Here is a 12,715-nt window from a genome sequence, read left to right on the forward strand (position 1 = left end):
TTTCGTGGATTTGATTTGAAGGGAAAGCTGGGTTACTTGGCTGCTGTAACTCCCGGGGGGGTGGGTTGCTGCCACTCGGCTGCTTTCCCTCGAGATGTCCGAGCTGTCTCCGGAGGTGCTCATCGCCTTGTTTCACTCTCGGACACACGGGTCCGGTCCGGTCCGGTCCGAGGGGGCAAAGAGGCGACTTTCGAAGTGCAGCCCCGCAGTTTGGAATTGGAACCGGCCTGGCACGCTCCCCACCCCGCTACCGTGCTGTACCAGGGAGGGTCCTGACCTGCTTTTGGGGCTTCCTTCACCTCTTCCCACCCTTTCCCAACCTACAGACAGAGAGAGAGAGGCAGTGAGCTAGCAATTCTGAGTCTGACTTTCAGTCTCCCAGCTTCTCCCTCTGTAATTTGACCCCAACTGGTTGGGAAAGTGCAAGATAATTGCCCCCCCCCCAAAAAAAAAATGCCTAATAACCCCAGCAAGGTGTGCTAAACTTCCCTTTAAATCTTCTTCATTTCGCGTTCTGTTTTGGGATGTGGATGTCACCTCAATCCCATCTCTCATCAAGGTGTTTGAACCACTACAGTCCACGTGCTATGAATCTATAACCAGGATTTTGACCCAGAGACCAAAACAAAACAATCTGCAGATGCTGGAATCCAAGGTAGACAAGCAGGAGGCTGGAAGAGCACAGTGAGCCAGGCAGCATCAGGAGGTGAAGTTAAAGTTTCAGGGGTGACCCTTCTTCAGTTCCCGTCTTCACCTCCTGATGTTGCCTGGACTTCGACCCCGCCAGGGTCAAAACTTGCAGGTAGTGTTATCTGGGTCATCGAGTTGTGGGTTTGGAATTTGCAATCTAAGGAGCTTGTTACTTTACATCACAGAGACGTACAGCAGGGAAACAGACCCTTTAGACCAACCCGTCCATGCCAACCAGATATCCTAAATTAATCTCCTCCAATTTGCCAGCACTTGGTCTGTATCCCTCTAAACCCTTCCTATTCATATACCCATGTAGATGCCGTTTAAATGCTGTAATTGCACCAGCCTCCACCACTTCCTCTGGCAGCTCATTCCATCATTGTGAAGGATGAGCTTTCTGAATACTTGAAAGTGTATGGTAAAATAGGGCAAAGTCAGCATGGTTTCATCTAGAGGAGGTCCTCTCTGACAAATTGGTTCGAATTCTTTGAGAAAGTCAATTAAGTTAGACCAAGGAGAGCCAATCGATGTTACCTACCTGGACTTCAAGAAGGCCTTTGACAAGGTGTCTCACAGCAGGCTACTGAGTAAGATAAGGGTCCATGGTGTTAGTGGCAAGGTGCTGGTATGGAGGGAGGATTGGCTGTCTGACAGAAAGCAGAGAGTGGGGATAAAAGGGTCCTTCTCAGGATGGCAGCTGGTGATGTAGTGTTCCACAAGGCTCAGTGTTGGGACCACAACTTTTCACTTTATACGTTAATGATGAAGGAACTGAGGGCATTCTGGCTAAGTTTGTAGATGATACAAAGGTAGGTAGCATTGAGGAGGCAGGGAGGCTACAGAAGGATTTGGACAGGTGAGGAGAATGGGCAAAGAACTGACAGATGGACTACAATGTGGGAAAGTGTGAGGTCATGCACTTTGGGAGGAAGCATAGAGACATGGACTATTTTCCAAATGGGGAGAAAATTCCGAAGACTGAAATGGAAAGAGACTTAGGAGTTCTTATCCAGGATTCTCTCAAGGTAAACTTGCAGGTTGAGGCAGTCGTTAAAAAGGTAATTGCAATGATGGCATTTAGTTTGAGAAGATGTGAATATAAAAGCAGGGATGTACTTCTGAGGCTCTATTAGGCTCTAGTCAGACCAAATTTGGAGTATTGTGCACAGTTTTGGGCGTTATATCTCAGAGAGAAAGTACTGGCCTTGGAGTGTGTTCAGAGGAGGTTCACAAGAATGATCCCAGGAATGAAACGTTTAACATATGAGGAAGGTTTGAGGAAGGTGTGAGGAAGGTTTGAGGAAGATATGAGGAAGGTTTGAGGAAGGTGTGAGCAAGGTTTGAGGAAGGCTTGAGGAAGGTTTGAGGAAGGTGTGAGGAAGGTTTGAGGAAGGTGTGAGGAAGGTGTGAGGAAGGTTTGAGGAAGGTGTGAGGAAGGTTTGAGGAAGGTGTGAGGAAGGTTTGAGGAAGGTGTGAGGAAGGTTTGAGGAAGGTTTGAGGAAGGTGTGAGGAAGGTTTGAGGAAGGTTTGAGGAAGGTGTGAGGAAGGTGTGAGGAAGGTTTGAGGAAGGTTTGAGGAAGATGTGAGGAAGGTTTGAGGAAGGTTTGAGGAAGGTGTGAGGAAGGTTTGAGGAAGGTGTGAGGAAGGTTTGAGGAAGGTTTGAGGAAGGCTTGAGGAAGGTGTGAGGAGGGTTTGAGGAAGGTTTGAGGAAGGTGTGAGGAAGGTGTGAGGAAGGTTTGAGGAAGGTGTGAGGAAGGTTTGAGGAAGGTTTGAGGAAGGTGTGAGGAAGGTTTGAGGAAGGTTTGAGGAAGGTGTGAGGAAGGTTTGAGCAAGGTGTGAGGAAGGTTTGAGGAAGGTTTGAGGAAGGTGTGAGGAAGGTTTGAGGAAGGTGTGAGGAAGGTGTGAGGAAGGTTTGAGGAAGGTTTGAGGAAGGTTTAAGGAAGGTGTGAGGAAGATTTGAGGAAGGTTTGAGGAAGGTGTGAGGAAGGTTTGAGGAAGGTGTGAGGAAGGTTTGAGGAAGGTTTGAGGAAGGTTTGAGGAAGGTGTGAGGAAGGTTTGAGGAAGGTTTGAGGAAGGTGTGAGGAAGGTTTGAGGAAGGTGTGAGGAAGATTTGAGGAAGGTTTGAGGAAGGTGTGAGGAAGGTTTGAGGAAGGTGTGAGGAAGGTGTGAGGAAGATTTGAGGAAGGTTTGAGGAAGGTGTGAGGAAGGTTTGAGGAAGGTGTGAGGAAGGTGTGAGGAAGGTTTGAGGAAGGTGTGAGGAAGGTTTGAGGAAGGTTTGAGGAAGGTGTGAGGAAGGTGTGAGGAAGGTATGAGGAAGGTGTGAGGAAGGTTTGAGGAAGGTGTGAGGAAGGTTTGAGGAAGGTGTGAGGAAGGTTTGAGGAAGGTTTGAGGAAGGTGTGAGGAAGGTATGAGGAAGGTGTGAGGAAGGTGTGAGGAAGGTGTGAGGAAGGTTTGAGGAAGGTGTGAGGAAGGTATGAGGAAGGTTTGAGGAAGGTTTGAGGAAGGTGTGAGGAAGGTTTGAGGAAGGTGTGAGGAAGGTATGAGGAAGGTTTGAGGAAGGTGTGAGGAAGGTGTGAGGAAGGTTTGAGGAAGGTTTGAGGAAGGTTTGAGGACTCTGGGTTGATACTCGATGGAGTTTGGAAGGATGAAGGCAGGGGAGTCTAATTGAAACTTATGAAATACTGAATGGCCCGGACAGAGTGGATGTTGGGAAGATGTTCCCATTGGTAGGAGAGATTAGGACCCGGGAACATAGCCTTAGAGGAAATGGAAGACCTTTTAGAATAGAGATAAGGAGAAACATCTTCAGCCAGAGAGTGGTGAAACTATGGAATTTACGACAACAGAAGGGTGTGGAAGCTAGATCTTTGAGTATATTTAAGACAAAGGTATATTCTTGATTGTCAAGGGGATCAAGGGTTATGGAAAGAAAGTGGGAGAATGGGTTGAGAAACTCATCAGCCATGATTGCAGGCAGAGTAGACTCAATGGGTTGAATGGTCTAATTTCTGCTCCTGTGTCTTACGGTGTAAAATTTGTAGTTCGTGTTTCGTGGCTGATAGAGGTTATGGCTTTGGAAGATGCTATCTAAGGAACGTCAGTACTTGTCCCAGTGCATCTTTACGGAATCGTTACAACACAGATAGAAGCCATTTGGTCCATTGGGTCTCACTGAACCTCCAGGGAGAAAAACACCTTATCCCCATAACCCACACATTACCTACGGCCAATCCACGTAACCTGCACATTGTTGGACTATGGGAGGAAACCCACACAGATACGGGAGAATGTGTAAACTCCACACCAGACAGTCCCCCGAGGTGGAATTGAACCCGCTCTCTGGCGCTGTGAAACAGCAGTGCTAACCACTGAGCCACAGTGTCGCCCCAGCCAGTCAAGTTGCCTGGCAGAGTGAGTCATCTCGGATACCAGTCCAGGAGTTTGACAGTCAGTCAGCTACTTGTAGTTGTTAGGGTCAGGATCCAGCTATAGATGGTGTACATTGCTGCTGTACATTAGCAGTAAAGAAGGTGAATATTAAAGGTGGTGGATGGAGTGTCAGTCAGATAAGATTACAAATTGCACTGCTAGGTTTAAGTTGCAGAGATGCTGTGAATGTATCACTCAGCCTATGGGCTAGCCTGGAGTATAAGTTCTTCACTCTGTAAGAGGACCTCTATCAGCAAGTGGTGAAGGTGAGGGACAGACAAATGAACCTGCTCTGGAAGAACAGATGTCTTTTGGGGATGGAAGGAGGTCTCATGTGGAGATAGATTACACAAACACAGAAATTTCTCAACCATTTGTAAACCACAGGTTTACTTTCATATGGATACCATATTTGTTATGGTTTATCCTTAATTCCCTTCCTATTGGTACTGACCTGATGCCTGTGGAATAAAGAATTCTTGTTTCATGAGCTTTGGGCTGTCCCAAATTATTTTTAAATATCATGTTGGACGTTGGTAAATTGCATACAAAATTAGCTTGGTCATAGATGTCAGAGAGTAGTTGTGGAGGGGTCCCTTTAGTGACTGGGGGAGCTCCACAAGAATCAATACCGGGACCTCTGTTGTTTGCAATGTATGGCAAGTGATTTGGATGATCTACTTAATATGTTTACAAATGACACAAAAATCAGTGGAGTTATGGATAGGTGGATTGTCAAAGGATACAGCAGGATACAGCTAAGTCAAAAAGTTGTGTGAAGTGGCAGAGTTTAATATGGTCAAGTGTGAGTTGATGCATTTTGGTATGTATATATTAAATGGCAGGATCCTTAGGTGCGTTGATGTGCAGAGGGATCTTGAGGTGCAAGTCCATAGCTCTCTGAAAGTGTGGCATGAGTGGTTATGGTGGGAAGGAAGGCATTTGGCATGCTTGCCTTCATCTGTTGAGGTATTGAGCATAAAAGTTGGCAAGTCATGTTGCAGCTATTTATACTTTAGGTAGGTCGCATTTGGAGTATTGTACACAGATCTGGTTGCCACTATAGGCTGGATGTGGAGGCTTTGGAGAGGATGCAAAAGAGGTTTACCAAGATGTTACCTGAATTGGAGTGCATTGAGTATAAGGATGGACAAACTTGTATTGTTTTTGCAAGGCTTGGGTGATTTCTGTCCTGGGGAAAACAGGAGATGGTTTAAACATTTGTTAAATGGTGGCTATTACTTCTGATTAGATTAAGTGGGGTGGCACAGTGGCTGGTACTGCTGTCTCACAGCACCAGAGACCTGGGTTCAATTCTAGCCTCGGCCAACTGTCTGTGTGGAGTTTGTATATTCACCCTGTGTCTGTGTGGGTTTCCTCCCACAGTCCAAAGATGTGCAGTCCAGGTAAATTGGTTGTGCTAAATTGCCCATAGTGTTAGGTGCATTAGACAATAGGTGCAGGAGTAGGCCATTCTGCCCTTCGAGCCTGCACCATCATTCAATATGATCATGGCTGATCATCCTTAATCAGTATCCTGTTCCTGCCTTATCTCCATAACCCTTGATTCCACTATCCTTGAGAGCTCTATCCAACTCTTTCTTAAATGAATCCAGAGACTGGGTCTCCACTGCCCTCTGGGGCAAAGCATTCCACACAACCGCCACTCTCTGGGTGAAGAAGTTTCTCCTCATCTCTGTCCTAAATGGTCTACCCCGTATTTTTAAGCTGTGTCCTCTGGTTCAGCACTCACCCATCAGCGGAAACATGTTTCCTGCCTCCAGAGTGTCCAATCCTTTAATAATCTTATACATCTCAATCAGATCCCCTCTCAGTCTTCTAAACTCAAGGGTATACAAGCCCAGTCGCTCCAGTCTTTCAGCGTAAAGTAGTCCCGCCGTTCCAGGAATTGACCTCGTGAACCCACGCTGCACTCCCTCAATAGCCAGAATGTCTTTCCTCAAATTTGGAGACCAGAACTGCGCACAGTACTCCAGGTGTGGTCTCACCAGGGCCCTGTACAGCTGAAGAAGAACCTCTTTGCTTCTATACTCAATCCCTCTTGTTATGAAGGCCAGCATGCTATTAGCCTTCTTCACTACCTGCTGTACCTGCATGCTTACCTTCATTGACTGGTGTACAAGAACACCCAGACCTCTTTGTACTGCCCCTTTACCTAACTTGATTCCATTTAGGTAGTAATCTGCCTTCCTGTTCTTGCCACCAAAGTGGACAACCATACACTTATCCACATTAAACTGCATCTGCCATGCATCTGACCACTCACCTAACCTGTCCAGGTCACCCTGTAATCTCCTACCATCCTCCTCACATTTCATCCTGCCACCCAGCTTAGTATCATTAGCAAATTTGCTAATGTTATTACTAATACCATCTTCTATATCATTAACATATATTGTAAAAAGCTGCGGTCCCAGCACTGATCCCTGCGGTACCCCACTGGTCACTGCCTGCCATTCCGAAATGGAGCCGTTTATCACTACTCTTTGTTTCCTATCAGCCAACCAACTTTCAATCCAAGTTAGTACTTTGCCCCCAATACCATGTGCCCTAATGTTGCTCACTAACCTTCTATGTGGGACTTTATCAAAAGCTTTTTGAAAATCCAGGTACACTACATCTACTGGATCTCCCTCGTCCATCTTCAGAGTCACATCAAAAAATCCCAGAAGATTAGTCAAACATGATTTCCCTTTCATAAATCCATGCTGACTCTGTATCCTGTTACTACTATCCAGATGTGTTGTAATTTCATTCTTTATGATAGACTCCAGCATCTTTCCCACCACTGAGGTCAGACTAACTGGTCTATAATTTCCTGCTTTCTCTCTCCCACATTTCTTAAAAAGTGGTACAACATTAGCCACCCTCCAATCGACAGGAATTGATCCCGAATCTATCGAACTCTGGAATATAATCACCAACGCATCCACGATTTCTTGAGCCACCTCCTTTAGTTACCTGGGATGTAGACCATCAGGCCCTGGGGACTTACCAACCTTCAGACCTAACAGTCTCTCCAACACAAATTCCTGGCAAATATAAATATAAAGGTCCTTCAGCCACTGTTACCTCAGGGAGATTGCTTGTGTCTTCCCCAGTGAACACTGATCTGAAGTACCAATTCAATTCTTCTGCCATTTCTTTGTTCCCTGTAATATATTCCCCTGTTTCTGTCTTCAAGGGCCCAATTTTAGTCTTAACCGTTTTTTTGCCTTTCACATACCTAAAAAAGCTTTTACTATCCTCCTTTATATTTTTGGCCAGTTTACCTTTGTACCTCATTTTTTCTCTGCGTATTTCCTTCTTAGTAATCCTGTGTTGTTCTTTAAAAGCTTCCCAGTCCTCCATTTTCCCACTTATCTTTGCTATGTTATACTTTTTCTCTTTTAACTTTATATGTTTCTTAACTTCCCTCATCAGCCATGGCCGCCCGTGCCTCCTCCTGGGATCTTTCTTCCTTTTAGGAATGAACTGATCCTGTCACTTCTGCATTATATACAGAAATATCCGCCATTGTTCCTCCACAGTCATCCCTGCTAAGGAAACCATTGACCTTTGGCCAGCTCCTCCCTCATAGCTCCATAGTTCCCTTTATTCAACAGAAATATTGTCACTTCCAATTGTACCCTCTCCCTCTCAAATTGCAGATTGAAGCTTATTGTATTATGGTCACTACTTCCCAATGGCTCCTTCACTTTGAGGTCCCTGACCAATTCTGGTTCTTTGCACAACACCAGATCCAGAATTGCCTTCTCCCTGCTAGGCTCCAGCACCAGCTGCTCTAAGAATCCATCTCGGAGGCACTCCACAAAGTCTCTTTCTTGAGGTCCAATACCATCCTGATTCTCCCAGTCTACCTGCATGTTAAAATCCCCCATAACAACTGTAGTAACATCTTTGCGACAGGCCAATTTTAGCTCCTGATTCAACTTACATCAGACATCCAGACTACTGTTTGGGGGCCCAAACAGTAACTCCCAAGAGGGTCTTTTTACCCTTAGAATTTCTCAGCTCTATTCACACTGACTCTACATCCCCTGATTCTAGGTCCCCCCGTGCAAGGGACTGAATATCATCCCTTACCAACATGGCCACCCTATCCCCTCTGCCCGTCAGTCTGTCCTTACGATTGCACGTGTAGCCTTGAATATTCATTTCCCAGGCCCTGTCCACTTGAAGCCACGTCTCAGTTATCCCCACAATATCGTATCTGCCAATTTCCAAAAGAGCCTCAAGCTCATCCATCTTGTTTCTAATGTTTCGTGCATTCATGTATAGTATTTTTAATTTGTTACTGCCCTCACCCTTCCCATCAACCCCATTTCACTCAACCTTACAGCATGATCCCTTTCTGAGTTTTCTGCCTCATTGATACAGTTGTCTTTCTTGACTTCCCTTGTTCTAACTTTCCCTTCAATTTCCTTCTTAAACATCCAGTTTGTCCCCCGCCCGCTGATACTTAGTTTAAACGTAGCTGTGTTTCAGTAGCAAACCTGCCTGCCAGAATGCTGGTCCCTAACCTATTAAGGTGCAAACCGTCTCTCTTGTATAATTTATGCTTACCACAAAATATACCCCAGTGATCCAAGAATTTAAATCCTTGCTTCCTGCACCAGTTCCCCAGCCACACATTCAAGTCCATTATCTCCCTGTTTCTGGCCTCACCAGCCCGAGAAACTGGAAGCAAACCGGAGATAACCACCCTGGACGTCCTGCTTTTCAGCATTCTTCCTAGTTCTCCGAAGTCCCGCTGTAGTATGTTCCTCCTCTTCTTCCCGACATCTGGCTCTTCACCTTCGTCCTTGAGGATTTCCTGCACTCTGTCTGTGATGTCTTTAACCCTGGCACCAGGAAGGGAACACACCATCCTTAAGTCCCACCTGCTGCCACAGAAACCCTGGTCAGTTCCTCTCACTATGGAGTCCCCTATTAATCAGAGGGAAATGAGTCTGGGTGGGTTGCTCTTTGGAGGGCCAGTGTGGACTTGTTGGGGCAAATGGCCTGCTTCCACATTGTAGGGAATCTAAAGTGTCAGGTCTGCTTGCATAATTAAGAAATATTAGTCCTTTAGTGTTTTATGTTAGTGAATGTACTGGGCCTACATGCTCTAAATAAGTTAGACATGTACTTAAAACAAAATAAAGGATATTATACTGATTGCTGCAGCTGGGTCATGAGATTTGCTTACTATTTGCCAGGGTGAGTCTCATTCATTCATGCAATTTCACAAAAGTTCTGAATTTGACAATAAAGGAGACATCAGCCCTGTTTAATGTATTTACTGTTGAAGAAACTGTTTGATGTTCTGTAATCTATTCAGATCGAGAGAGACTGTTGGTAAGGGCTGATTAATATTGTAATCATTCCATAGCTTAGGGTGGGTAGTGGAAACACTGTGCCAGGAGGATATTATTTTTGAATAGGTTAGTAGTTTGGATATTTATTCAGAGGTAGCCTTTGACGTAAGCAGGCCTGATAAGGGTTGAAGATGTGAAGGAGCAGTAATGGGTTTTTTGTACTAGCAAAACGCACTACTGAATTACAGCTTTACGAATGCATGAAAACATGTAATAGGAAACAACGGGTTAGTAAAGGGTAATGAATGGAAAACTGTATCAGTGAGTTGGAGAGTGAGTTAGTAAAGATATCTATACCACAATATGTCACAGTTAAAAATCACACACCAAATTATAATCCAACAGGTTTATTTGGAAGTACAAGCTTGTATCAGGTAACTCCTGGGACAGGATCACAGGACACAAAATTGATATTAAAAGATCAAAGGGTCATACAGTTGATGCGATGAACAGACCTCGATTGTTGTTAAGTCTTCCATCACTTAGAGTGGGGATGCAGGTTTTAATTGATTAATATGTAAATCCTAGAACTTCTGTCAAGTCACAGCCCTGAGATAACTTCAGGTTTATTAAAAAAAAGTGGCAGCTCAACTCAGACAATGCATCACGTGTGTGAGGTTAGAGACTTTCTATATCCCAATCTTGAGTCAGACTGGTTCTACTTCCAAAGTAGGAATTTATAAAGTGGCACATGACTGCCTACCTACAGAAGTGTACTTTTTGAACAAAATGGAATGTATCTCAATATTTCACAGTAGCCCAAACAGCTTGTTCTGTTCTACATTCATTGGCAACATCAGTATTTATCGCCCTGAAATAGGCAGTAACACACCATCAGCTTTATTGCTACAGTCCATTACATACAGGGAAGGAGTTCCAAAAATATTGATCCAGCAACAAAGGGACAGCAATCTTTGTCCTTTCCCCCAATTCCACTGTAATCACTGTAATGTGATGTTCTCAGCAATGTTTTATAAACCTGTGCAAGGAATTTACATAGTTGGACTTAAGTCTTCACCTGTTGCATCAGACAACTTGTCCCCAGTTACAAAAATCAAAATCAACAAGGGATTAATATAAACAGAAACTTCTGCATTAGTGGTGCTGGAAGAGCACAGCAGTTCAGGCAGCATCCAAGGAGCAGCGAAAAATCGACATTTCGGAGATGAAGGGCTTTTGCCCGAAACGTCGATTTCGCTGCTCCTTGGATGCTGCCTGAACTGCTGTGCTCTTCCTGCACCACTAATCCAGAATCTGGTTTCCAGCATCTGCAGTCATTGTTTTTACCTCGTTGATAAACAGAAACTTGGCAAGTCTCATCTGTTATGGACCAGGCCAGACGCCCCTCAAAACATTTCAAAAAAGTAGCTCAGACCCTAACTTTTAAGCAGGTATATAGTGGACATTCCAGGACTGATGCAGCTGGTCAAAACCCCTCAGTTTTAAACAAAACAAATTTAGAGTACCAAATAAAACACACACACACACAAAAAAAGACCAGAATACAGAACAACCTATCCGAAAACCCAGACCATCCCAACTTAAATGATGCTGCTCCGAATTGCTACAACAATCCCCATAAACACTACTTAGGAAAGAAAGTAAAAATCAAATACAGGGTCTCTCAGGAAGGAGAGAGACACAGCAGAAAGATTCAGCATGGAACACTTTCCACGTAGCTGCTTCTTTGACCAGCAGCCTCAAAAAACCTGACTGCTTTCTAAAAGCAAACCAAACCAAACCAAACCAGAGAAAAAGATGAGCTAGGAGAACTGACCACTCCCCTTTCCTTGTATGTGTTTTTTGTTTTTAAAAGGTAAAAGCTTTTTCAAGTCGATAAAAAGTGCAACAAAATGGACCCTCAGTCTTCACAATCCCTCTGGGAAAAAAAAATCCAAGGACAATATAACCTTGTTAAAGGAGCAGCACCATCACACTGGCAATAATGTTGCCTGATCTGCTGAGTCCAGAGTCCAACCTACAAACCTGCAGTCAGTCTCCCAGGACAGGAGCTGTCTGCCTCCAACCAATATGGTTCCCATACATGATCCTGATTTAAGACCAAAGGTGCTGACTTGCAGAGGACCAATGCCTGTCCAAGTACCATTTGTAAGTGTGTCTGGAACTAACCCCATGGTGAAGCCCTGGACTTCCTGCCTGGGTCTGCTACACTGACTGGCCAAGCCTTACACCTGTGTATCTAACTGGCTGGCTGTGTGGTTACAGGTGGCCACACTATTTCCCCCACAGGTAGAAATTCTGCTCACTTCTGCACACGTCAATGGGACTCCAGTGGCTGGAACTGAATGAATTCTGCCCATGGTCTTATTTAAGCTTTGTCTTCACCACACCCTCTTAACTCGAGCTAAATAACTTTAGGGTCACAGACTACACACTTCCCCAGACACGTTAATGATCTCATCCTTCCATCTATGAAAAAGATGAAGCATTCAAGTAGACTCAGGTGGGGTGGGGTGGGGGGGCAGGGGTCTCATCATTTTGTGTGCCTTTGCTGTGGCTGTGAAGGTGCCACAAGCATCATTTATAAAAGCTGCCAAGTAACACCATGAGCTATTGGTTTCAGTGCCGATGTCTGTTGCAGAGTTGCCACTTTCATCACGATGCATGCCAGCCCACGCTAGGTGTCACCATCTCCTTCTTTCACCAGTTGATAACCCCCAAGCACAATTCAGTTTAGGGCCTACACATCATTGTTGCAAAACATCCTTAAAGCAAAACTTAAAGCCCCACTGGCTATTTGGCTCCAGTAGGTCATGGTCACATACCCAAAGAATGTGCAGTCTTGCACCCGGAGGATGTTCCTGATTCACCAAAGGGATGGCATGATGCCTCAGTGGTCAGCACTTCTACGTCACAGCACCAGGGATGCCAGTTTGATTCAACCCTCTGACAATTTTCTGTGAGGAGTTTGCACATTCTCGCTGTGTCTGCGTGGGTTTCCTCCCACAGTCCAAAGATGTACAGGTTAGGTGGATTGACCATGCTAAGATGCCCATAATGTCAAGGGATGTGTAGGTTTGGTGCATTAGTCACAGGAAATGCAGGGATAGGGTGGGGTGGGGGCTGGGTGGGATGTTTTTCAGAGAGTCAGTGTGGACTCAAAAAAAAGGGCCAAATGGCCTGTTTCCACACTGTAGGGATTCTATCAAGTTGCTCCATTTGATTAGTACTAATAAACTTGAGAAGTATGC

The sequence above is a fragment of the Chiloscyllium punctatum genome, chromosome 10 (genome assembly GCF_047496795.1).
Source record: "Chiloscyllium punctatum isolate Juve2018m chromosome 10, sChiPun1.3, whole genome shotgun sequence".
Lineage (NCBI taxonomy): Eukaryota > Metazoa > Chordata > Chondrichthyes > Orectolobiformes > Hemiscylliidae > Chiloscyllium > Chiloscyllium punctatum.